Source organism: Eurosta solidaginis, chromosome 2, assembly GCF_040869045.1.
Source record: "Eurosta solidaginis isolate ZX-2024a chromosome 2, ASM4086904v1, whole genome shotgun sequence".
NCBI classification, from domain to species: Eukaryota; Metazoa; Arthropoda; class Insecta; order Diptera; family Tephritidae; genus Eurosta; species Eurosta solidaginis.
In genome coordinates, this window is record NC_090320.1 from 59800418 (window position 1) to 59826031 (window position 25614).

At 38.6% G+C, this 25614-nt stretch overlaps 1 protein-coding gene across 9 annotated transcripts in view; it reads right to left on the reverse strand.

Moving 5' to 3' along the window:
* Window positions 1-25614, reverse strand: part of LOC137239827 (serine-rich adhesin for platelets) — a 133448-nt gene that overhangs the window by 88824 nt on the left and 19010 nt on the right. Inside the window, exon 1 of one of the 9 annotated variants that reach the window (XM_067765534.1) lies at window positions 10211-10711. The exons of the other annotated variants lie outside the window; for them this stretch is intronic. The gene's annotated coding sequence lies outside the window, so the exon portion shown is untranslated. Of the gene's footprint in view, window positions 1-10210; window positions 10712-25614 lie in introns of those variants that run through there. 9 annotated transcript variants of the gene reach the window in all.

A 25614-nucleotide genomic window follows, 5' to 3' on the forward strand; every position in this document is an offset into this window, starting at 1 on the left:
CACCCCTGGTCTACCTTTATGGAGATATCTCGAAAAGGCGTCCACCTATAGAACTAAGACCCACTCTCTTTTAAAATACTCATTAACACCTTTCATTTGATACCCATATCGTACACAAAAATTCTAGAGTCACCCCTGGTCCACCTTTATGGCGATATCTCGAAAAGGCGTCCACCTATAGAACTAAGGCCCACACCCTTTTAAAATACTCATTAGCACCTTTCATTTGATACCCATATCGTACAAACATATTCTAGAGTCACCCCTGGTCCACCTTTATGGCGATATCTCGAAAAGGCGTCCACCTATAGAACTAAGGCCCACGCCCTTTTAAAATACTCATTAACACCTTTCATTTGATACCCATATCGTACACAAAAATTCTAGAGTCACCCCTGGTCCACCTTTATGGCGATATCTCGAAACGGCATCCACCTATAGAACTAAGGCCCACTCCCTTTTAAAATACTCATTAACACCTTTCATTTGATACCCATATCGTACAAACAAATTCTAGAGTCACCCCTGGTCTACCTTTATGGCGATATCTCGAAAGGGCATCCACCTATAGAACTAAGGCACACTCCCTTTTAAAATACTCATTAACACCTTTCATTTGATATCCATATCGTACAAACAAATTCTAGAGTCACCCCTGGTCCACCTTTATGGCGATATCTCGAAAAGGTGTCCACCTGTAGAACTAAGGCCCACGCCCTTTTAAAATACTCATTAACACCTTTCATTTGATACCCATATCGTACACAAAAATTCTAGAGTCACCCCTGGCCAACCTTTATGGCGATATCTCGAAAGGGCATCCACCTATAGAACTAAGGCCCACTCCCTTTTAAAATACTCATTAAAACCTTTCATTTGATACCCATATTGTACAAACGCATTCTAGAGCCACCCCTGGTCCACGTTTATGGCGATATCCCGAAAAGGCGTCCACCCATAGAACAAAGGCCCACTCCCTTTTAAAACACTTATTGCACTTTTCGTTTGACACCCATATTGTACAAACGCATTCTAGAGTCAACCCAGGTCCAGTTTTATAACGATATTCCGAAATGCGTCCACCTATAGAACTTAGGCCCACTCCCTTTTAAAATTGTCATTAACACATTTCATTTGATACCCATATCGTACAAACAAATTCTCGAGTCAGGCCTGGTCCACCTTTATGGCGATATCCCTAAATGGCGTCCATCTATAGATCTATGGCACACTCCCTCATAAAATACTCTTTAGTGCCTTTCATTTGATAGACATGTCATACAAACACATTCCAGGGTTACCCTAGGTTCCTTTTACGACATGGTGATTTCCCTTACTTTGTCCCCACAGCTCTCAACTGAGTATGTAATGTTCGGTTACACCCGAACTTAGCCTTCCTTACTTGTTGAAAAGGTTTTTGAATTTAAATATAGCGCATTTTTTCAAAAGTTTGCTAAATAGGACGTTTTGAAAGTGACAGCCGATGTAACTGATTGGCATTAAAAAGTTATAAAACGTAACAAAGAAAATTATTTTCCATTAAGAAAAGAGATTTTACATATAAAGTTAATGAAGTAATTAGTAAAGTTTTCTATAAAAAATCGTTTAGTGTGCTCAATTATTCCTACAAAGTACAATTTTCGTATTATTTAATTAATACAATAATGAACACTATGGACACATTCAGTCTATGCGCCGTCTTAATTGACGAGCCAGGTCTATCTATCCTAGTTCCTTACCGGGCATGGATGTTGTAAGGAATACCGTAACCGCTTCAAACACGTGAAAATAACATACTGAGGAGGCGAAACAAAGAGGATGTGTTCTACGTCTTTTTTGAATTCCTGAGGTCCTGCAACTGTAGATGTAGACTGCGCAGCATATTTGGGGTAGATTACACCCCCGAGACAGTTGTGGGTCATATGCACGAAATTATATAAAAATGCACGGAAGCGTGCGATGTCATCGCAGCCATAATGAGATGGTTAAGAAGCGTAGTTACGTAATTGCGAATAAAACTAAGTACAATGGAGATTGAATGTGCCAAGTGAAGTGTAATAAAGGCTAGGTTGCTAAATCAAACCAAGTCAAGTCTATGCTATAGATTGAGTGGTCGTGTTTATAAAACGATATTGCCAATTTTATTAAAAACTAGCAGACCCGGCAGACGTTGTTCTGCCCTAAACTTGGCCTATCTGCAGACATTTAAATAAGCTTTTTCCGTCTAAATCTGCCCTATCCCTCTACACTTTTTCCTAACCTTTTTATTCACTCCTCCCTCCGTCTTTTTCGCTTCATCTCCATCTTCGTCTCATTCTATCTCTTTCTCGGTCACCTCTATTTTCTCTTCTCTCAAGTTTTTCTCCTTCTTCTTCATCTCTTATTGCCAGTCCCAGAGGGTGGTATGTATTTTGTTCCAGTCCCATTCCGCGTCTCAGTCTTAGTCCCAGTCCTAGTCCTAATCCAAGTCCCAGTCCGTCTCTGGTATACTTCTCGGAAAAAAGCATCGTAAATACTAAAATAGGCAAATTTATATACGAAATTTCAGGCAAGTCGAAGAGTCCGTATGTAAATAGGTATGTGGGTATTATTAATTCTTGTCTTTATTTCGGCTTCGCATGCATATTTATCAGTTTTGCCAGTTTTGTGACTATATCGAATATCACAATGAACTTTGAGCTCTCAGCAACAGCTTTCATTTGATATCCATAATACACACATATTCTAGGGGTATCCGAGTCTTTTTTGGCTATATCTCGAGACCCTAGTCACTCAGCGGTGTAAAACTTACTCTGCATTATAGCACACATCAACAGCTTCATTTTGATACCCATAATATAAAAACACATTCTAGGAGTATCCGGGTCCACGTTTTGGGATATATCTCGAGACCCTAGCCTCCCACTTGTATGAAAATTATCCTGTACTATAGCCCTCATCAACAGCTTTCATTTGGTATCCATATTGTATAAACACATTCTAGGGGTACCCGGGTCCACGTTTTGGGCTTTATCTCGAGACCCTACCCTCCCACTTGTATTAAAATTACCCTGTACTATTATAGCACTCATCAACAGTTTTCATTTGATATCAATATTGTACAAACACATTCTAGGGGTACCAGGGTCCACGTTTTGGGCTATATCTCGAGACCCTAGCTTCCCAGTTGTATGAAAATTATCCTGTACTATAACACTCTTCATCAGTTTTCATTTGATATCCATATTGTATAAACACATTCTAGGGGTACCCGGGTCCACGTTTTGGGCTATATCTCGAGACCCTGCCTCCAAGTTGCATGAAAATTATCCTGTAGCACTAATCAACAGCTTTCATCTGATATCCATATTGTATAAACACATTCTAGGGGTACCCGGGTCCACGTTTTGGGATATATCTCGAGACCCTAGCTTCCCAGTTGTATGAAAATTATCCTGTACTATAGCACTCATCAACAGCTTTCATTTGATCTCCATATTGTATAAAAACTTTCTAGGGGTGCCCGGGTCCACGTTTTGGGCTATATCTCGAGACCATAGCCCCCCAGTGGTATGAAAATTATTCTGTACCATAGCACTCATCAACAGCTTTCATTTGATATCCATATTGTCAAAAACACATTCTAGGGGTACCCGGGTCGACGTTTTGGCCTATATCTCGAGATCCTAGTCACCCAGGGGTATGAAAGTTATCCTTTACTATAGCACTCATCAACAGCTTTCATTTGATATCCATATTGTATAAACACATTCTAGGGGTACCCGGGTCCACGTTTTGATCTCAAGACCCTAGGCACGTAGCGAAAAAAGGTAGACGTTGGCCGATTCTCTGACCTACCCAATATGCTCACAAAATTTCATGAGAATCGGTTCAGCCGTTTCGGAGGAGTTCAGCCTCTAAAACCGTGACAGAGGAATTTTATATATTAGAAGATAGATGTATCGCTTTGTAAAGAAAATAAGTGTACCTACCAAGTTTTTTGACGATAAGTCAATTCTTCTTTCAGTTATAGCCCACAAAAGGTAGAAGAATGATTAATCAAATAAAATAATTTAAAACAAGTAAGGGTGTCTAAGTTCGGGTGCAACTGAACATTATATACTCAGCGTGAGCTTCAATTGTATATTTCATTTCAGATAAATTACTTTTCTACATAACACGTGGCACCGCCCGTTTAAAAAAAAAATGTCTCCCCGTTTCCTCTTACAGTAAAACTTGATAAGTAAAATATCATTGATTCAAAACTATTTTTTGCTAAGTTATAGCTTATTATTTTCCTCTACGACCCTTTTAAAAATCTTTTATATAAAAGTGGGCGTGGTCTTTAGCCGATCTCGTCCATTTGTTCTAAAAATATTTCCTGCTATAAGGAAAATGTGTGTACACAATTTTGTTACAATATGTAAATTTTTCTTCGAGTTATGGCCCCCGAAAGATAGAAAATTGCTTAGTCATAAAAGGGGCGGTGACACGCCCATTTTTTTAAATTTGAAGTTATTCCTATTTATTGTTATAAATCCACTTGGGAAATGAAATACCATTGATATCAAGCTGTTTTTTGCAAAGATATAGCTTATTTTATTCGTCCACGACCCTTTTAAAAATTCCTTATAGTAAAGGCAATCTCTCTGCCGAATTTTGTTACGATAGGATTAACGATTTTTGATTTATGATTAACAATATTTGTAAAACTGATTTTATCACAAGTGGGCGGTGCCACGCCCATTTTAAACAAATTTTTATCAAGAGTCTGAATATCAGTCCACACCGTAAATTTCAACATTCTAGGTGTATTATTTACTAAATAATCAGGTTTTTTGTGTTTTCCAAAACATTATATATATAAAAAGTGGGCGTGGTTATCATCGGATTTCGCTCATTTTCAATACCAATCTATTCTGGAATCCAGATAAGCTCGTGTACGAAATTTGGTGAAGATATCTTAATATTTACTCAAGTTATCGTGTTAACGGACAGACGGACAGACATGGCTCAATCAAATTTTTTTTCGATACTGATGATTTTGATATATGGAAGTCTCTATCTATCTCGATTCCTTTGTACCTGTACAACCAACCGTTATCCAATCAAGGTTATATACTCTGTGTGCAAAGCACTCTGAGTATAAAAAATTTTAAGTTGAACGGTTTTATTGAAAACAATACTTACATGAAGTAATAATAATACTAAAAGCTAGAAACTAATTAGGTAGGTCCTAGGTACTAGTCATCATACTCCTCATCAATCTAGGACGTTGATCAGACAATTAAAAGCGTTGGACGCGTCAAATTTCTATTGATAGTCATATATATGTAAGACCAACTGAACTTAATCAGGTTATGCTACGCCTCACATTTTTAGAAATTTCACTCGCCCAACGCTTTTATTTGTCTGATCAACGCCCTAGATTGATGAGGAGTGTGATGACTAGTACCTACCTAATTACACTGAAAGAAAAAGACTGGCGAGAAAAAGACAAGCAAAATACGGGTCAATTCAACCGAAATTTCTATTAATTTTTATCCATCGCAACAAGATGTTGAATCAACTGCGCACAAATCGTTGATTCGTAATTGACCGTTTTAGTAGTCAAATGAACAAAAGAAGTTGCTGCGACAGCTTTGTACGAAAGTACCTATGTTGCCATATACATAAAAAAAAAAAAAAATGTAAGGCGCGATAACCTCCGAAGAGATTTTAGGCCGAACTTCTCTTCCAATTTGCGTCGTGCTCTTTTTTAATTTTTCTTACAAATTTAAATTTTTAATTTTTGCTTTCGGCTTCTAAAAACGGAGGTCAAAACGTGTCTTTTGATACCAACTTTGAAAATTTTTGTTAAAAATTAGGTGGTCAACCGTCTTGTAGAACGGTACCGTTTTTCCAAACAACTGAAAAATTGTATGAGACAACTTCTAGTAATCAGTTGTCAGATTTTGATGTCTTGGACAACTACACCAACACAATGTTGAAAACGGTAATGCCACAAAAAGTTGTAAGACTAGACAATTTCAAGCGTAATTTTTATACCTTTCATGAAAATGAAATGGTATATTAATTTCGTCACGAAACCAAAAATTGTAAGTCCTTAAAGGAAAATAGATATACCCACCATTTAGTATACCGAAATAATCAGGTTGAAGAGCTGAGTTGATTTAGCCATGTCCGTCTGTCCGTCTCTCCGTCTGTCTGTTTGTATGCAAACTAGTCCCTCAATTTTTGAGATATCTTGATAAAATTTGGTGAGCGGGTGTATTTGGGTGTCCGATTAGACATTTGTCGGAACCGACCGGATCGGACCACTATAGCATATATCCTCCATACAACCGATTTTTCAGAAAAAGAGGATTTTTGTAATATCTTACCCAATTTAACAGATTGAAGCTTCAAACTTCACCATATACTTTCGTATATTGCACATATTGTTGCCTAAAAAAATTTATGAGATCGGTCGTATATATAGTATATATCCCCCACAACCGATTGTTCAGATAAGGAACTTTTCGTAATTACTGCCCTATTTTAAGAGCCAGAGGCTTCAAATTTCAACGAATGCTTACGTGTATAGCATATATTGATGTCTGAAAAAATCATTGAGATCGGTGGTATACATAGTATATATCTCATACAACCGATTGTTCAGATAAGAAACTCTGCGCAATTTCTGCCCCGTTTTAACAGCTAGAAGCTTCAAATTTCACAAAATGCTTACGTATATAGCATATATTGTTGTCTGAAAAAATCATAGAGATCGGTGGTATATATATTATATACTTCATATAAACTGTCATTTTGACCCCTTTTTTACGGCTAGATGCTTCAAAATTCATCAAATTTCATCAAATAGTTACGTTTACGTCATATATTTTTGAAATACGTGATTCGTAGTCATAGTTTTTACATGCAGACCACAAAAAACGTGAAGCTTTGCATCCTCACACAGATTACCTACCTATTTTTATACCTTTCATGAAAATGAAATGGTATATTAATAATCACGAAACCAAAAATTGTAAGTCCTTAAAGGAAAATAGATAGACCCACCATTTAGTATACCGAAATAATCAGGTTGAAGAGCTGAGTTGATTTAGCCATGTCCGTCTGTCCGTCTGTCCGTCTGTCTGTTTGTATGGAAACTAGTCCCTCAATTTTTGAGATATCTTGATAAAATTTGGTGAGCGGGTGTATTTGGGTGTCCGATTAGACATTTGTCGGAACCGACCGGATCGGACCACTATAGCATATATCCTCCATACAACCGATTTTTCAGAAAAAGAGGATTTTTGTAATATCTTACCCAATTTAACAGATTGAAGCTTCAAACTTCACCATATACTTTCGTATATTGCACATATTGTTGCCTAAAAAATTTATGAGATCGGTCGTATATATAGTATATATCCCCCACAACCGATTGTTCAGATAAGGAACTTTTCGTAATTACTGCCCTATTTTAAGAGCCAGAGGCTTCAAATTTCAACGAATGCTTACATATATAGCATATATTGTTGTCTGAAAAAATCATAAAGATCGGTGGTATATATAGTATATATATGGTGGTATATATAGTTGTTGTTGTTGTAGCAATGCTCGCCCCACCCAATAGGCGCGACCGATCACAAATTGTCATCAATATCCTCTAACGGGAGTCCAAGGAAACTTGCCGTTTCAACAGGGGTGGACCATAAGGAAAGGGGTGTTAGAGGCGTTGGTTCCACATTACAATTAAAGAGATGGTTGATGTCATGTGGGGACACATTGCAAGCAGGGCATACATTTTGTATGTCGGGGTTGATTCTGGATAGGTAAGAGTTTAACCTGTTACAGTATCCAGAACGAAGTTGAGCAAGAGTGACACGCGTTTCCCTGGGGAGTATGCGTTCCTCTTCTGCGAGTTCTGGATATTTTTCTTCAAGTACTGGATTCACCGGGCAATTCCCGACATAAAGGTCCGACGCCTGTCTATGGAGTTCACCAAGGACCTGCTTGTGTTTTTCCGCTTCTTACGGGTGGGTTCTCAGGTGCCGTATTTCCTCAAAATGCTTACGGAGATGACTCCTTAGGCCCCTAGGCGGTGCTGGTTCGTCAATCAGATGTCTGTTGGGATGCCCAGGTTTCTGGGTATTTAACAGAAACTGTTTAGTCAGCATCTCATTTCTCTCCCTGATGGGGAGTATTCTCGCCTCATTATGCAGATGGTGTTCTGGGGACATAAGAAGACAGCCCGTGGCGATTCTGAGAGCAGTATTTTGGCAGGCCTGTAGTTTCTTCCAGTGGGTGGTTTTTAGGCTTGGCGACCATATGGGTGACGCGTAGCACGTAATCGGCTGGCTAATTGCTTTGTATGTGGTCAAGAGCGTTTCTTTATCTTTTCCCCAGGTACTGCCAGCAAGGGATTTGAGGATTTTATTACGGCTCTGAATTCTTGGAACAATTGCGGTTGCGTGCGCACCAAAATGTAGATCCTGATCAAACGTCACACCCAAGATTTTGGGGTGTAGGACAGTCGGTAGCGTAGTGCCATCGACGTGGATGTTCAATATGGTCGACATTTGGGGCGTCCATGTTGTAAATAAGGTCGCGGAAGATTTAGTCGGTGACAATGCCAGGTTTCGCGAGGCGAAAAAACTGGAGAGATCAGGGAGATAGCCGTTTATTTTATTGCATAGCTCATCGATCTTTGGGCCTGGGCCTGTGGCCATTATTGTGCAGTCATCGGCGTAGGAAACGATTGTGACTCCTTCCGGTGGTGAAGGTAGCTTAGATATGTAGAAATTAAACAAAAGCGGGGATAGGACACCACCCTGTGGCACCCCTTGTTTAATTCTCCTTTGTTTTGATGTTTCGTTTCTGAATTGCACCGATGCCTGCCGACCACCCAGATAATTTGCGGTCCACCTTTTAAGACATGGGGGAAGGGTGGACCCTTCCAGGTCTTGCAGTAACGAGCCATGGTTGACCGTATCAAAAGCTTTTGATAGGTCTAACGCTACGACTACTGTTCTATGGTGGGGATATTGATTCAAACCGCAATTTATCTGGGTGCTAATGACATTTAGCGCGGAGGTAGTGCTATGGAGTTTTCTGAAGCCATGCTGATGAGGGGCTAGCTGCAAATGTGCTTGGAAATAAGGGAGCAAAATGGCTTCAAGCGTCTTTGCCACTGGCGATAGGAGAGATATCGGACGATATGACTCACCTACGTTAGCTGGTTTCCCAGGCTTTAGTAGCGGGACCACCTTGGCCATTTTCCATTTCTCGGGTATGACAAAGGTGGAAAGAGACAGGTTGAAGACATGCGCTAAGTATTTGAAACCCTCTTTCCCTAGGTTTTTAAGCATCGGCATGGCTATGCCGTCTGGGCCCACTGCTTTGGATGGTTTAGCGCGACCAATGGCGTCCTCAACCTCTCTAGCGGTGATGGTAATTGGTGACGCGCTGAGTTTGTGTTTATGTGCGTGTCTATTGGCTCTCCGTCTATCTTTGTCGACCGTAGGATGCATTATATATTGTCGGCAGAAAGCGCTCGCGCATTTTTTCGCATCCGACAGCACCTTATCGCCAAAGGCGATGGAAACTTTGTCTTTGTGCTTAGTCGGATTCGTTAGGGACTTTACGGTGGACCAAAGTTTACCTACACCGGTAGAGAGGTTACAACCTCTTAGGTGCTCTTCCCATTTCGCCCGCTTGTGTTCGTCCACAAGCAATCTGATGCGTTGGTTTATATCCCTTATTTGGGGGTCGCCTGGATCAAGCTGTCTTATAAGGTCGCGTTCCCTCGCTAAGCTCGCGGCCTCCGCCGGGAAGTGGGGCCGGATTTCGGGAATTCTCCCGGCGGGAATGAAATGTGCCGAGGCGGATTCAATGACCTTACGGAAGGCACGCTCCCCTTGGCGGGCATCAGTCGGGATAGGGAGGGCAGCAAAGCTGCTGTCTGTTGCAGATTTATATTCTTCCCACTTTCCTTTTTTGAAGTTTATGAAAGTGCGTTTTTCGGTGACGATGAAGTCGGCAGTACGTTCGAACGAAATAAGTATGGGCAGGTGGTCGGATGCCAATGTTACCATCGGCTGCCAGTTGACGCAGTTTACGAGTTCTGCGCTCACGATTGAGATATCTGGCGAGCTATGACAGCTTCCTACCATACGTGTGGGGGCGTCTCCGTTTATTGTGCAGAACGTCGTTTCGTCTATTTGATCCGCCAACATCTCACCCCTACTGTCCGCCCGCAAGTTTGAATGCCATAGGTCGTGATGGGCATTGAAATCGCCTAAGATAATGCGATTGTTGCCAGTGAGTAAGGCCTCGATATTAGGGCGGTATCCACTGGGGCAACAGGTGACAGGAGGGATATAGATGTTGATGATTTCTAGATTTGCATCGCCTGACCGGACAGATAGGCCTTGACGTTCTAAGACATTGTCACTGCGGTCGATGCCAGGATCAAATATATGATATTGCACAGAGTGGTGTATAATAAACGCGAGGCCGCCTCCATTTCCGCTCTCGCGGTCTTTCCTGTGGACATTATAACCAGAGCAGGTCTGCAATGCAGATCTTGCTGTGAGTTTAGTCTCTTGAAGCGCAGCAATGCGGATGTTGTGCCGCTTCATGAAATCGACTATCTCCGTAATCTTCCCAGTTAGTCCATTACAGTTGAACTGCAGAATTCTGAAGTGCATGAGGGGTGACGCCGCCACTCTAGGGGTAAGTGAGGGGTGACTACGCCTAGGCTGTGGAAGGCCAGGACGCAATTGCTGTTGTGGCCTTGGGACTGGGCGCCCTTGGGCAAGCATTGGGGTACCCGGATGATTTGGGTTTGCGACCTGGCAACATGGCGCGATGAAACCCGTCGGGGGGTTGCCGTCGCGGAGACCAGAACATCTAGGAAAGTGGCACCACCCAAGGCAGGAGCTGCATTGAGCGGATGTCGCAAACCTATATATTCTGTGCTGGCAGACGGTGCAAACGGAGGCAGGGACTAAGAGTCTGTTTCCCTGACCTGCACGATTGCTGCCAGAAAAGAGGGGGGGGGGAGAAGAAGACGGAGGCAGGGGCTGATGCTCAGCATTGCTACCAGCTCTACTACGAAGGTAGTAGTCATGAGTGGTATCAGCTATTTGAGTTGTTGGCGCCGTGGGGCGCGAGCAGCAGCGGGTACTTGTTGTGGCTTGCTGAGCAGCGAAGCTGCTGGAAGGTAGTGGGGATACGCTTAGGCGTAGACTACGGGACGCCCTTGGGCGTGAGCAGCAAGGAGCCACAAAAGATTTATAAAAGTTACGTGGACGTCGGGTTTTGAGATCAAGCCCAGAACAACCTGTCCGATGCAACCATCCCTTGCACGAGACACACTGAACAGAGTATGACCGTCCTAAAAAGATTCTTTTCTGGCAAATGCAGCAAAACCATTTCTCATGACCGGGGTCAGGAGACGGACCCGGATTGGGTTCGATACCTTCCCGGAGTAAGAGAATATGTAGCAGTCCTGCTGCAAGGAGCTGCTGGGAGGATGACAATTTGTGGGACGGACGAAACAAATGACACTGAAATGACAGTCCTTGGTCGGGAAAAATCCCGAGTCGCTCCGGTACATAGAACCGACTGCCTTGGGAAGCGTATATATAGTATATATATATAGTATATATATATATATTTTTGCAAATTTTAGCCCCATTTTAACAGCTAGAAGCTTCAAATTTCACCGAATACTTTCGTATATAGCATATATTGTTGTCTGAAAAAATCATAGATATCGGTTGTATATATAGTGTATATCTCATACAACCGATTGTTCAGATAAGAAACTTTTCGCAATTTCTACCCCATTTTAACAGCTATAAGCTTCAAATTTCACCGATTGCTTACGTATATAGCATATATTGTTGTCTGAAAAAATCATAGAGATCGGTTGTATATATAGTATATATCTCATACAACCGATTGTTCAGATAAGAAACTTTTCGCAATTTCTACCCTATTTTAACAGCTATAAGCTTCAAATTTCACTGATTGCTTACGTATATAGCATATATTGTTGTCTGAAAAAATCATAGACATCGGTTGCATATATAGTATATATCTCATACAACCGATTGTTCAGATAAGAAACTTTTCGCAATTTCTACCCCATTTTAACAGCTATAAGCTTCAAATTTCACCGATTGCTTACGTATATAGTATGTATTGTTTTGTCAAAAAATCATAGAGATCGGTGATATATATAATATATATATGATGGTATATATAGTATATATATATTTTTTTTACGATTTCGGCCCCATTTTAACAGCTAGAAGCTTCAAATTTCACCAAATGCTTACGTGTATAGCATATATTGATGTCTGAAAAAATCATTGAGATCGGTGGTATACATAGTATATATCTCATACAACCGATTGTTCAGATAAGAAACTCTGCGCAATTTCTGCCCCGTTTTAACAGCTAGAAGCTTCAAATTTCACAAAATGCTTACGTATATAGCATATATTGTTGTCTGAAAAAATCATAGAGATCGGTGGTATATATATTATATACTTCATATAAACTGTCATTTTGACCCCTTTTTTACGGCTAGAAGCTTCAAAATTCATCAAATTTCATCAAATAGTTACGTTTACGTCATATATTTTTGAAATACGTGATTCGTAGTCATAGTTTTTACATGCAGACCACAAAAAACGTGAAGCTTTGCATCCTCACACAGATTACCTACCTATTTTTATACCTTTCATGAAAATGAAATGGTATATTAATTTCGTCACGAAACCAAAAAAATTTTAACAGCTAGAAGCTTCAAATTTCACCGAATACTTACGTATATAGCATATATTGTTGTCTGAAAAAATCATAGATATCGGTTGTATATATAGTGTATATCTCATACAACCGATTGTTCAGATAAGAAACTTTTCGCAATTTCTACCCCATTTTAACAGCTATAAGCTTCAAATTTCACCGATTGCTTACGTATATAGCATATATTGTTGTCTGAAAAAATCATAGAGATCGGTTTTATATATAGTATATATCTCATACAACCGATTGTTCAGATAAGAAACTTTTCGCAATTTCTACCCCATTTTAACAGCTATAAGCTTCAAATTTCACTGATTGCTTACGTATATAGCATATATTGTTGTCTGAAAAAATCATAGACATCGGTTGCATATATAGTATATATCTCATACAACCGATTGTTCAGATAAGAAACTTTTCGCAATTTCTACCCCATTTTAACAGCTATAAGCTTCAAATTTCACCGATTGCTTACGTATATAGTATGTATTGTTTTATCAAAAAATCATAGAGATCGGTGATATATATAATATATATATGATGGTATATATAGTATATATATATTTTTTTTACGATTTCGGCCCCATTTTAACAGTTAGAAGCTTCAAATTTCACCAAATGCTTACTTGTATAGCATATATTGATGTCTGAAAAAATCATTGAGATCGGTGGTATACATAGTATATATCTCATACAACCGATTGTTCAGATAAGAAACTCTGCGCAATTTCTGCCCCGTCTTAACAGCTAGAAGCTTCAAATTTCACAAAATGCTTAAGTATATAGCATATATTGTTGTCTGAAAAAATCATAGAGATCGGTGGTATATATATTATATACTTCATATAAACTGTCATTTTGACCCCTTTTTTACGGCTAGAAGCTTCAAAATTCATCAAATTTCATCAAATAGTTACGTTTACGTCATATATTTTTGAAATACGTGATTCGTAGTCATAGTTTTTACATGCAGACCACAAAAAACGTGAAGCTTTGCATCCTCACACAGATTACCTACCTATTTTTTATTTTATATTTATCTTAAAAATCGTTTAGATATGTTCAAATTTCACCAAATGCTTACGTGTATAGCATATATTGTTGTCTGAGAAAATCATGTTGTTGTTGTTGTTGTAGCGATAAGGTTGCTCCCCGAAGGCTTTGGGGAGTGTTATCGATGTGATGGTCCTTTGCCGGATACAAATCCGGTACGCTCCGGTACCATAGCACCGTTAAGGTGCTAGCCCGACCATCTCGGGAACGATTTATGTGGCCACATTGAACCTTCAGGCCATTCCCTCCCTCCCTACCCCCAAGTTCCATGAGGAGCTTGGGGTCGCCAGAGCCTCGTCTGTTAGTGAAACAGGATTCGCCGCGGATAGGTGAGGTTGACAATTGGGTTTGGAGAAGCTATATATTGCGCTGGCAACCTAAAAGGTTGCGCTACACAGCCCTTTGAATCTGGTATTTTAGTCGCCTCTTACGACAGGCATACCTACCGCGGGTATATTCTGATCCCCTAACCCGCTGGGGTTGAGAAAATCATAGATACCGGTGGTATATATAGTATATATCCCATACAACCGATTGTTCCGATAAGAAACTTTGCGCAATTTCTTCCCCATTTTAACAGCTAGAAGCTTCAAATTTCACCAAATGCTTACGTGTATAGCATATATTGTTGTCTGAAAAAATCGTTGAGATCGGTGGTATATATAATATATATCTCATACAACCGATTGTTCAGTTAAGAAACTTTGCGCAATTTCTGCCCCTTTTTAACAGCTAGACGCTTCAAATTTCACCATATGCTTACGTATATAGCATATATTGTTGTCTGAAAAAATCATAGAGATCGGTGGTATATATATTATATACCCCATATAAACTCTAATTTTTGCCCCTTTTTACGGCTAGAAGCTTCAAAATTCATCAAATTTCATCAAATAGTTACGTTTACGTCATATATTGTTGAAATACGTGATTCGTAGTCATAGTTTTTACACGCAGACCACAAAAAACCTGAAACTTTGCATCCTCACACAAATTACCTACCTGTTTTTTATTTTATATTTATCTTAAAAATCGTTAAGGTATGTAGATCTGTTCACTATATATTTCTTATCTTATACATCCGATTATTCGGAGATTACCAACGGGATAAGATTATTGTTCAGCCCCATTCATGAAAGCTATGAAGTCTTCGGCACAGCCGAAGACAGTCCCGTTCTTACTTGTTTTTTTTGTGACAGATTGAGTTGTAATCTGTCATACCAAATTGCAAAATTTCAACTGAAACAGAGTTGAGTTGTAAACGGTGATAGGGGCATAAGCAAATTTTTAAAATGGGCGTGGCCCGACCCTTTTTTGGTTACTCTTTCCAAAATACTTTTAATGCCATAGGTCGAACAAAAATCTCCAAACCTGTTTTTTATAGCTACAACTATTTGCTCTAAAAATGAACGAAATGAGTTCAGAATAGAACCATATAAATATGTATTATTGCGCAGCCTTATAACACTATTAACCACACAAGCAAACAGCAACAGCGTTTCAAGTGCACAGCTGGGTATATAATGTTCGGTTTCACCCGAACTTAGACTTTCTTACTTGTATCAAATATTTATAGTTTTTCAAATTTTTTGTTATATAGAACTAGTTATACGAATGCACTCAGAAGGAAATGTTCGTTTTCAGTAAAGTGGTTTCTTTCTTTAGTTTTGCAAATCTCTATACTAGGCAAAGTACACATTCTTGTTGTTGTGCTTAAGTAAGCGTATGCATGACTTTTGGCAGCGCAAAAAAGACATGCGTAAGCATGTTATATCGTTTATTGTGGCTAATGGGTCGGATATTAGACCCTACGCTAACTTATCACTTTTTGGAACAAGCTATTTGGCATTGCTGGATAGCGGAGCCAATAAAAGTTGTATAGGGTCGCATTTAGCTAAAGAGATTTTAGATAATCCGGACATGAAATATAGGAAATTCTCTGGACTAGTTAGAACTGCCGATGGGAAATAGCAAAATGTAGCAGGGTCGATTAGCCTTAAAATATCATTTAATGATCAGCAGCATAATTTTGAATTTTTGATTGTACCCACTGCAGCAATTAATATTATCTGCGGCATGGATTTCTGGCAGACATTTGGTTTAAAAGTATTGGTAGAAGCGAGTTTATGCCAGTTTTCTGCAGAAGAAGAAGAAGAAACGGAAGTAGTACAGCTTTCCTCGATGCAGAGACGTCAGTTAGCAGTAGCGATAGCCGCCTTCCCTTCGTTTGAGAAAGAAGGCCTAGGCACCACAAACCTGATTGAACATTCCATAGACACGGGAATATCTACCCCAGTGAAACAGAGGTATTACCCCATTTCACCAGCTATGGAGAAAATTCTCTGCAAAGAAATAGACCGCATGTTACAATTAGGCGTTATAGAGGAAGCTGAAGGATCGCCATGATCTTCACCAGGAGTATTAGTCGTGAAGCCAGGGAAAGCCAGATTCTGTTTAGACTCCCGTAAACTAAATGAGTTAACGGTTAAAAATGCATATCCGATACCTAATATCGACGGACTTTTATCGAGGTTGCCTCCCGTACGAATCATCTCGAAGATTGACCTTAAGGATGCTTTTTGGCAAACTCGTTTGTCGCCAGAATCTAAGCCAAAAACTGCTTTCACTGTACCCAATCGACCGTTGTATCAGTTCACGCGTATGTCCTTTGGCCTATGCAACGCGCCGCAGACAATGTGCCGATAGATGGACAAAGTGATTCCATACCACCTTAAAATGCACGTTTTTGTGTATCTGGATGACCTGCTGGTCGTTTCGCAATCTTTCGAAGAACACGTTACTCATTTATTGGAAGTAGCCACCCAAATAAAGAAAGCAGGGCTAACAATAAACGTTAGTAAAAGTAGTTTTGGGTTACGTAAAGTGAAATATTTGGGTTTTGTTGTAGGTAATGGTTCGCTCTCAGTCGATCCGGATAAGGTTGAAGCTATCACCAATTATCCCGTGCCCAAAAATGTACGCCACATCCGCCAGTTTCTAGGAATGACGGGGTGGTACCGGCGCTTTATTTCCGACTATGCAAGTCTGACATTTCCGCTTACCGAATTGTTGACGAAGAAAAAAACGTTCAGATGGAATACGGAGGCTCAAAGTTCATTTGAAGCGGTCAAGGAGAAGCTTACTACAGCTCCATTTTTATTGCATCCCGATTACGCGAAGCCATTCATAGTCCAATGCGACGCAAGCCATTGCGGTGTTGGTGGTCTCTTGGCTCAATGTGATGAGAATGGAGATGAAAGGCGTATTGCCTTTATGTCCCATAAACTGAATAAAGCCCAAAGAAACTATACCGTCACCGAATTGGAGTGTCTCGCGGTCGTATTAGCCATAAAAAAGTTTAGAGCTTACATTGAAGGTCATGAATTTAAAGTGGTAACAGACCACGCCAGTCTGAAATGGCTAATGCGGCAGAAAGACTTGAGTGGGCGATTAGCAAGATGGGCTCTGAAACTTCAGGGTTTCAACTTTTCGATAGAACACAGAAAAGGGAGCGAAAATAAGGTAGCTGATGCACTATCGCGAATACACGAAGTTGACTCGATAAACATGGAAGCGTTAGATTTGGAAGCATTGCCAGAAATAGATCTGGATTCAGAATTATTCGAGGCTAGCGATTATAAGCAGTTACGAGATAAATTTTTACAGGCAGAATTACCGGACTATCGAGTAGTAGACAAATTTATATACCATCGAACGTCGTTTGAAACTGAAGGCAGTTTACAACCCGACTCATGGAAACTTTAGGTACCTGAGGGACTTAGAAAGGATGTGATGTATAGTGCTCATAACACTCCCTCGGCAGCACATGGTGGAATAACCAAAACTCTAGAGCGTATAAGAAGAAATTTGTTTTGGCCGGGAATGGTTGTAGATGTGCGGAAATATGTTCTATCTTGCGAGTTATGCAAAACATCGAAAACGCCGACACATGCCCTGCACCCGCCAATGGGTCAGCTAGTAAGTAGCGAACGGCCATTCGAGCGTTTGTATGTCGATCTCATAGGACCCTTTCCTAGATCCAAAAAAGGTAATATTGGTATCCTCATAGTGTTAGACCATTTTTCGAAGTTTACCTTTTTGAAGCCGCTTAAAAAGTTTACATCGAACCTAATAATACAGTTTCTAAAGGAAAGTATATTTGATTGCTTTGGTGTGCCTGAAACTATAGTTTCGGAGAATGGCAGTCAGTTTGTGAGCAAAGATTTTACATCATTTCTGACTAAGTATGGCGTTACCCACGTAAAAACAGCAGTTTATTCCCCACAAGCAAATGCTTCGGAGCGAGTAAACCGGTCGATAATAGAGGCGTTGCGATCACTCCTTCGAAAGGATCAGCGGGATTGGGATAGTTATATTAGTAGTATAAATAGCTCACTTCGGAATAGCTTGCATCATACTACAGGGAAATCACCCTATTTTATAGTTTTTGGACAGAATATGATGACTAATGGACACGATTACAAAGTGTTAAGGAACCTTGAAATCTTGAATGAAGCTACTGCGAAAATAGAACGCGAAGACGAATTCGCTATCCTGAGGGAAGATATTGCGAGAAGAATACAGTCTGCCTATGACAAAAATGCTCGTTCCTATAATCCAGGCATGCTTAACCAACGAAACGATATCATTTCGTTACGATAATCAACGTTAATAAACGAAACGAAGTCATTTCGTTTCGTTTATTAACGTTAAGATCGTCAAATTAACGAAATGATTTCGTTTCGTTTTCTGCCATATCAAAACGAAATCAAATCGTTTATGTTGATTATTAATTTCAAACTATGCTGGCAAAGCTGATTGATGGCGGAGTCATTAAAGGTGAAAGCATTAGCCAAGCTGATTGCAACTTTTCTCATGAATTTTGACAGTACAAACATTTCTCAGAGTATTTTTGACATTACCACCAACGAATTACACAAACAAATTACATAGAGTTTGTGTGTGTATGTGCGCTCGTTGTTGCCACCTTACGGCTTCACCATGGCTATAGCATTGCCAGCACAATTCAAACATAAAATATCACGTTTTTGTTAACGTTTTTAACGTTAACGAAAGCTTTTCGTTTCGGTTAAAAACGAGATACAATTTATCTTGATAATTTCTTTATCAATAATGTTTCGAAGTGTTTCAACGGAAACGGTGGAAATGTTTTTGATAAACGATTAGCTTAACGTTAAGGTGCATCCCTGCTATAATCTTAGAACCCGATTGCGTGATTTCAAACCGGGACAGTTAGTGGTAAGGAGAAATTTCGCACAAAGTAACTTGGTGCAGTTCTTTAACTCCAAACTACCACCCAAAGGAGTCAAAGCAAAGGTCATCAAAAGGGTAGGAAATTCATATTACATGCTGGAAGATGTAGATGGCAAAGGCAAGGGAACTTACCATGCCAAGGATATTTGGTAGCCGAATATCAGTCTTATAGTATCGAAGATATTGAATTGCGGATAGTATTTATTTTTGATAGTTGCAGTTTCTAACTTCCGCGTTGGCATCGTGTAGCATCTCTCCGGTTGGGGGGGAATTTGTAGCGCTCATGTCAAATATACCCTACAGGGCTATTCGAGTATCGAATTTTCTTCTACATAAGGTGATATGGCTACAATAGAAGAAGTATTGTAGGCGTTACATTAAATACCTACATACTTTTTGCATAAACCATAGCGGGATAATCAGGCGATTTTTGGAGAACAAAGAAAAAAAAATGTTCTTAAAGTACCCGTGGCGCTACATTTTGCAGTCGGTCACTTTAGTTCGGCTTAAAATACTATAGTTTTTTTTCGTCGGGATTTGATTTAAGGCATTTAATTCTAAATTACATAATTAAATTTTACTTAATTCGCCAATAGTTAAGTCATCAGAAGTTAGTTCGTAAACCGTAATTTGTTAATAGTTATTTGATACCTACTTAATTCGTGAATATTTAATACGAAAAGGCAACAGTCATAAATACCTAGTTCACCACTTACTTAATTCGTTAAAACTTAATTGGCGCATACTTAACTCGCAATTACCAAATTAATTCATATTTATTCCGTATATATACCGAAATAGCTCATTCATATTGTGAAAATGCTTAATTCACTAATTCGTAATCTATTTAATTATGGCTAATTCGCGCGTACCTAATTCGCTAATTCTTGTTTCGCTAATACTTAATTGGTTTTCATATAACTAAGTACAATTTAATTCGCTCGTGCTTAACTCGAAAATACTTAATTCAATCCTCCTTATTTCGGTATAACGTAATTCGTCAATATCTAGTTCATACTTACTTCATTCAAGAATACTTAATTCAGATATACCTAATTTATACAGACCAGATTTAGAAATACCTAATTTAAGAATACTTAATTCATGTATACCCAATTCAGGAATAACTAATTCAGAAATACCTAATTGAGACCTACCTAATTAAGGAAACCCTAATTTATGAATACCTAATTCGTCAATACCTAATTTATACATACTTAATTCAGGAATACCTAATGCATACATACATACGTAAATTCTTCGATACCTACTTTGTCTCTGCTTAAGTAGCGTAATGCTACAGTCACCTATGTCGAATACTTTTTCAAATTTTTCCATGCCTACTATTTGTTTACCAATTATGGTACCAATAAGCAGGAAAAATAGCAGTAAGTACCGCAAGTCCTAGTTCAGCATTGGTTGAAGGTGAGTGAGATTTTTTTTTTGAAAGCTTAGCGGGAGTTGACTGCAAGCTGAAGAAGTCAGTTAATGATGGGCATCTGAACTGAAAACTAGTGAAACAACATTTTAAAATGAAAAGACAAAAGTTCTAAGTCCCTTTAAGTTGGGCAAATAAGACCTTATAGTGAAAAGTTAATTCTAAAAGTTAGAATTGAAAAGTTGAAAACTAGTGAAACAAAATTTTAAAAATGAAAAGGCAAAAATTCTAAGTCCCTTTAACTTGGGCAAATAAGACATTATAGTGAAAAGTTAATTAAATCACTACAAGACATTTTCTTCTGCCACTGAGCTCAAAAAAAAAAAAAAAAGAAAGAAAAAAAAACACCTTTTTAGATGCCGGAACCATGTGCGTTTATCGTTTAATGGAAATGAAGAAATAACCCTCCTTTAAATTAGTGAAAAGAGCGAATATGTTCCTGGTGTAGCTGTTCCTGTTCCTAGGCTCCTGTTCAAGGCTAAGTCATACACGAAACCCGTAGTGCCAAAGTTTTCGTTTCCGTCAAAGTAACAAAATTTCTAAGTTGATGTCGTTCAGTGTACCATAATAATGTCTAGATCCAATGCGAATGGAAAAATAAAGCTCTGATTTAAAATGTTATATATTTGAACATTTCATTAAAGAGGGTATAACCCCATTAAATAATTAAAGAAAACAAAGATAAACGTATATAATTAATACTAAGATTTATATAGTAGAAACAAAAAAAAAAGTTTCAGTTTAAGTTAAAAAAATGTATAATTAAAACTACCAATATTGAAATTTTTGGCGTTTAAGCATAGTGCATAATGTGAAATATTCGCAATATTTTTTTCTTGTTACATAGTTCTGAGCGCTTTATCGCGTAGGCGCGTCCATATCGGTGAGCGTGTGCTGGCGAAGCAGACCACGTACCTCCATTAATTTAAAGTCGCTAATCAGTCAATTTCATAGTAGAAGGCAAACCAATTCAAACGCAAATTTTAATTTAAAACAGTTAGCTTACAGCAACATGAACAAGCTTCCAATGTCGTCGTCGCTGCGCCACGTCGCATCGATGGATCAACCGAAGTTATGTAAGTAAAATTTATCAATCCTAATATCCATGATATGTATTTCGATCGAACTTACTAATTTCATGAAGAATTTTGTTGATTGTGGATCGATCTACATTCAGGCGATATATAAATTCATTTCTGGCTCGCTTAGCAAAACTCTTCGTTCAAATTGAAGAATCAAAGTAAATCTACACGTTAATGAGTTTGGTTGAAGAGGATGTAGAATTTTTACTTTTATTCTGTGCTAAGAGGAATTTCTTAAAGAAAAAAAGGAGAACAGTAGAAAAATTGCGAATATTGATGACTAGGCTAATTTTGGTTGTTATATATGAAGATTAACAACTAGGAAATCAATTCCCATCAGATCTTTGCTAGTACATACAACAAGTAGAATTTTTTTTTGGACTTAAATATTATACACTGAGTTCATAATTTCTTAAAATAAAATGTGAAACTTGAATTTTGAAATGAACGACTAAACTTTTCTTGGTCGATGACGAAATGTAGGTATATTATAAGCTGAAATGACGTAAGTAAAACTAGGGTTAACCTAAAAGAATATCTCTCCCAAATTAACAGGTTGGGTGGGTATAGACAGGGGGGCTTTTTCCACCTTTTTTCTCCCCTCGGCATTTGCTTTCGCAAACTACTCCATGTACCCAGATTTTCGAGACAGTTAATCGCAGGCTGTTTTTTGTTATAGATTCTTTTTTTGTTTGTTTGGCTGCAGTTTGCATTTCGCTGGTTTCGTTTTGGTTTTGATTTTTTTTGGTTTTCGGCATACAATTTAAATCTTTTTGTACGACTTCGCTGCGCAAGGATGAAGCAAACCCACTCCCATTTTCCCTGAGCTAAGCTGAAGCAGAGCTAGGTGTGCCACCCCGCTTCGATCCGAACGCACCTTCGTAGGTCTCCCTAGTTTAAGCAGCAGTGTGAGGAGAAGTTCGTTACAGTATCAAACGAAAGGTGTTAATGAGTATTTCAAAAGAGCGTGGGGTTTAGTTCTACAGGTGGACGCCTTTTCGAGATATCGCCATAAAGCTGGACCAGGGGTGACGCTAGAATGTGTTTGTACGATATGGGTATCAAATTAAAGGTATTAATGAAGGTTTTAAAAGGGAGTGGTGGTAGTTGTATAGGTGGTCGCCTTTTCGAGATATCGCCATAAAGGTGGACCAGGGTTGACTCTAGAATGTGTTTGTACAATATGGCTATCAAACGAAAGGTGTTAATGAGTATTTTAAAAGGGCGTGGGGCTTAGTTGTATAGGTGGTCGCCTTTTCGATATATCGGCATAAAGGTGGGCCAGCGGTGACTCTAGAATGCGTTTGTCCGATATGGGTATCAAATTAAAGGTATTAATGAGGCTTTTAAAAGGGAGTGGTGGTAGTTGTATATTTATTTATTTATTTATCAGTCTACAAATTAAACAATTATACAGACCAAATATACCGACACTTAATTCTCAGATGTAATACACGATATAAACAACATAAGCAGTCATCAATTTTAAAGTAATATTTAAACAGTATTGAATTAAACGCTTGACAATTTCCATTAAAAACTTAGAAGTAAGCAAAAGTTAAAATGTTGTAAATGTGTTAAAATGTACTCATGAAGGAGCTAGTAAATAATAATTTATGAAATTGACAATAAAGCAAATTAATAGTAGATAAAATATATACAGAATAGAATTTAAACAGAGTAAATTTGATTGCATACATATAAAAATAATGATCACAACGCAATTTTGCAAACAAGTTTCAAGTAACTGGTACTTCATATTTGAAACAGAGGGTTGAACAGTATATCACGGTTTAGCGTTCTTTGCTTTATTACGATTTTTAGAAGGATCCCATGGTAAGTGTTTTAAAGCGAAGAGCAAAAATTATTTCTGGACGGATTCCAGCTTGTCAGAATGAACCTGATAACGTGGATTCCAAATTATTGAAGCATATTCCAAAGTAGGTCTGACGAATGATATAAAAAGAGTTTTTGTAACGTATGGGTCATTAAATTCTTTAGACCAACGTTTAACGAAAGCCAAAGTACCTTTAGCGCTATTCACGCAAGATTCAATATGAAGTTTAAAATCGAGTTTTGGGTCCATTGTAACGCCTAAATCAATAAAATTAATGACTTGCTTGATTACATAGTCGCCAATAAAATAATCATGGGATTGGAAGGACTTCCTTGTAAAACACATGAACTTACATTTAGGTAGGTTTAATGACATGGCGTTTACATTACACCAGTCACCAAGACTATTCAGATCAGCCTGAAGACATGCCCTATCCACGGGTGAGCGGATAGGCATTACAAGTTTGACATCATCAGCGTACATCAACGGCTTGCAGCTCTTCAAAACACTAGGAAGGTCATTAATGAACAACAGGAACAAAACCGGACCAAGATGGCTGCCTTGAGGAACACCAGAAATTACGTTTATGAACCGAGACTAACAATTATTAAATATAACTGTTTGTTTTCTTTCCTTCACATAAGAAGAAACCCAAGATAGAAGCAAATGAGGAAATCCTAACCGATCAAGTTTGAATAAAAGTATAGAATGAGAAACTTTATCAAATGCCTTACTAAAATCAGTATAAATAACATCAACTTCACAATTAGTCTTAAAACTGTTGGATACAAAGTTTGTAAACTCGAGCAAGTTGGACACCGTTGATTTACCCTTGCAAAAGCCATGTTGTTAAGTCAATTAATGAAGCAATCTGTTTTGTGATAATCAATTCAAATAGCTTAGGAATAGTGTTGAGTTTGGCTATTCCTCTATAATTTATAACACACGTTCTGCTTCCATTTTTATGCAGTGGTATAATGAATGACTCTTTCCACTTCTTGGGGAATACCCCTTGCTTCAGGGACGCATTAAACAAACAGGCTAGAGGTCGATATAAGTATCGAGCACAAGATTTCAGCACTACCGACGGAATTTGATCCGGACCACTAGAGTAAGAAATTTTTAGATTTTCCAGATGAGTTAAAACATCATCAGTACATATATATGGGACTGCCTGGGAATCCAGAGGAGACAATCTGAAAGGATAATTCGATGGCGGGTAATCATAGGTGTTTGAATAATTAGATTCGAAGAAATCCGCAAACATGTTAGCAATTTCGAAGCTATCGTTGGAAATCTGATCATTTAGCTTCATTGTAGAAGGAAACCCTTTTATCTTCCTTTTTGAATTAACAAAGCTGTAAAACGACTTAGGATTGACAAAAATTTGGCTTTTAATCCTACTGATATAGTTCTTATAACAAATTCTGTTCAATGTGTTATATTTGTGACGTAAAATTGAGTAGGCGGCATAGTCAGCCATTGATCCAGAAAGTTTGTAACGTTTGAATGAACGCCTCTTCTGATTTTTCAGGCGTTTCAATTCTTTAGTGCTCCAAGCCGATGATGATATAGCAGTGGTTTCGGACGTAGGTATGCATTTTTTAAATATTCCGTATAATACATTATTAAAATGGGATATACTCTCATCAATATCCCCATCGTACTCAGGCCAATTTATTCTCGATACTTCGAGTATTACTTTAGACCAATTGGCTTTTCTAAACAGAAACCGGTGAGGGGTCTTTCGCACTACGTTGGAGGAACGCTCAGATAAATTATGAGATTCCATAAACATCGCGAGAGCAGGATGATACACATCTTCAGGCAGGGCAAAAGGATCGCATCGATTTACAAAACAATTTGAATCGTCTGAGAAAATTAAATCCAAGCATTTACCGAATTTATTCTGAATGTTGTTAACTGGAAAAAGTCCAACATCTGCGAACTCGTTTAGGAAATCATAGTGGATAGCGCGAGAAGAAGTAGGGACTAGCTTCCCGTCGATAAGGCTCCATGACACACATGGCAGATTAAAATCGCCAAGTACAGTGACAGAATCACAGGCCCTGGCAGTGCTGCACACAGATTTCACTATTGAGGAATGATTCAAATATAAGGAAATGTCAGATTGTGGG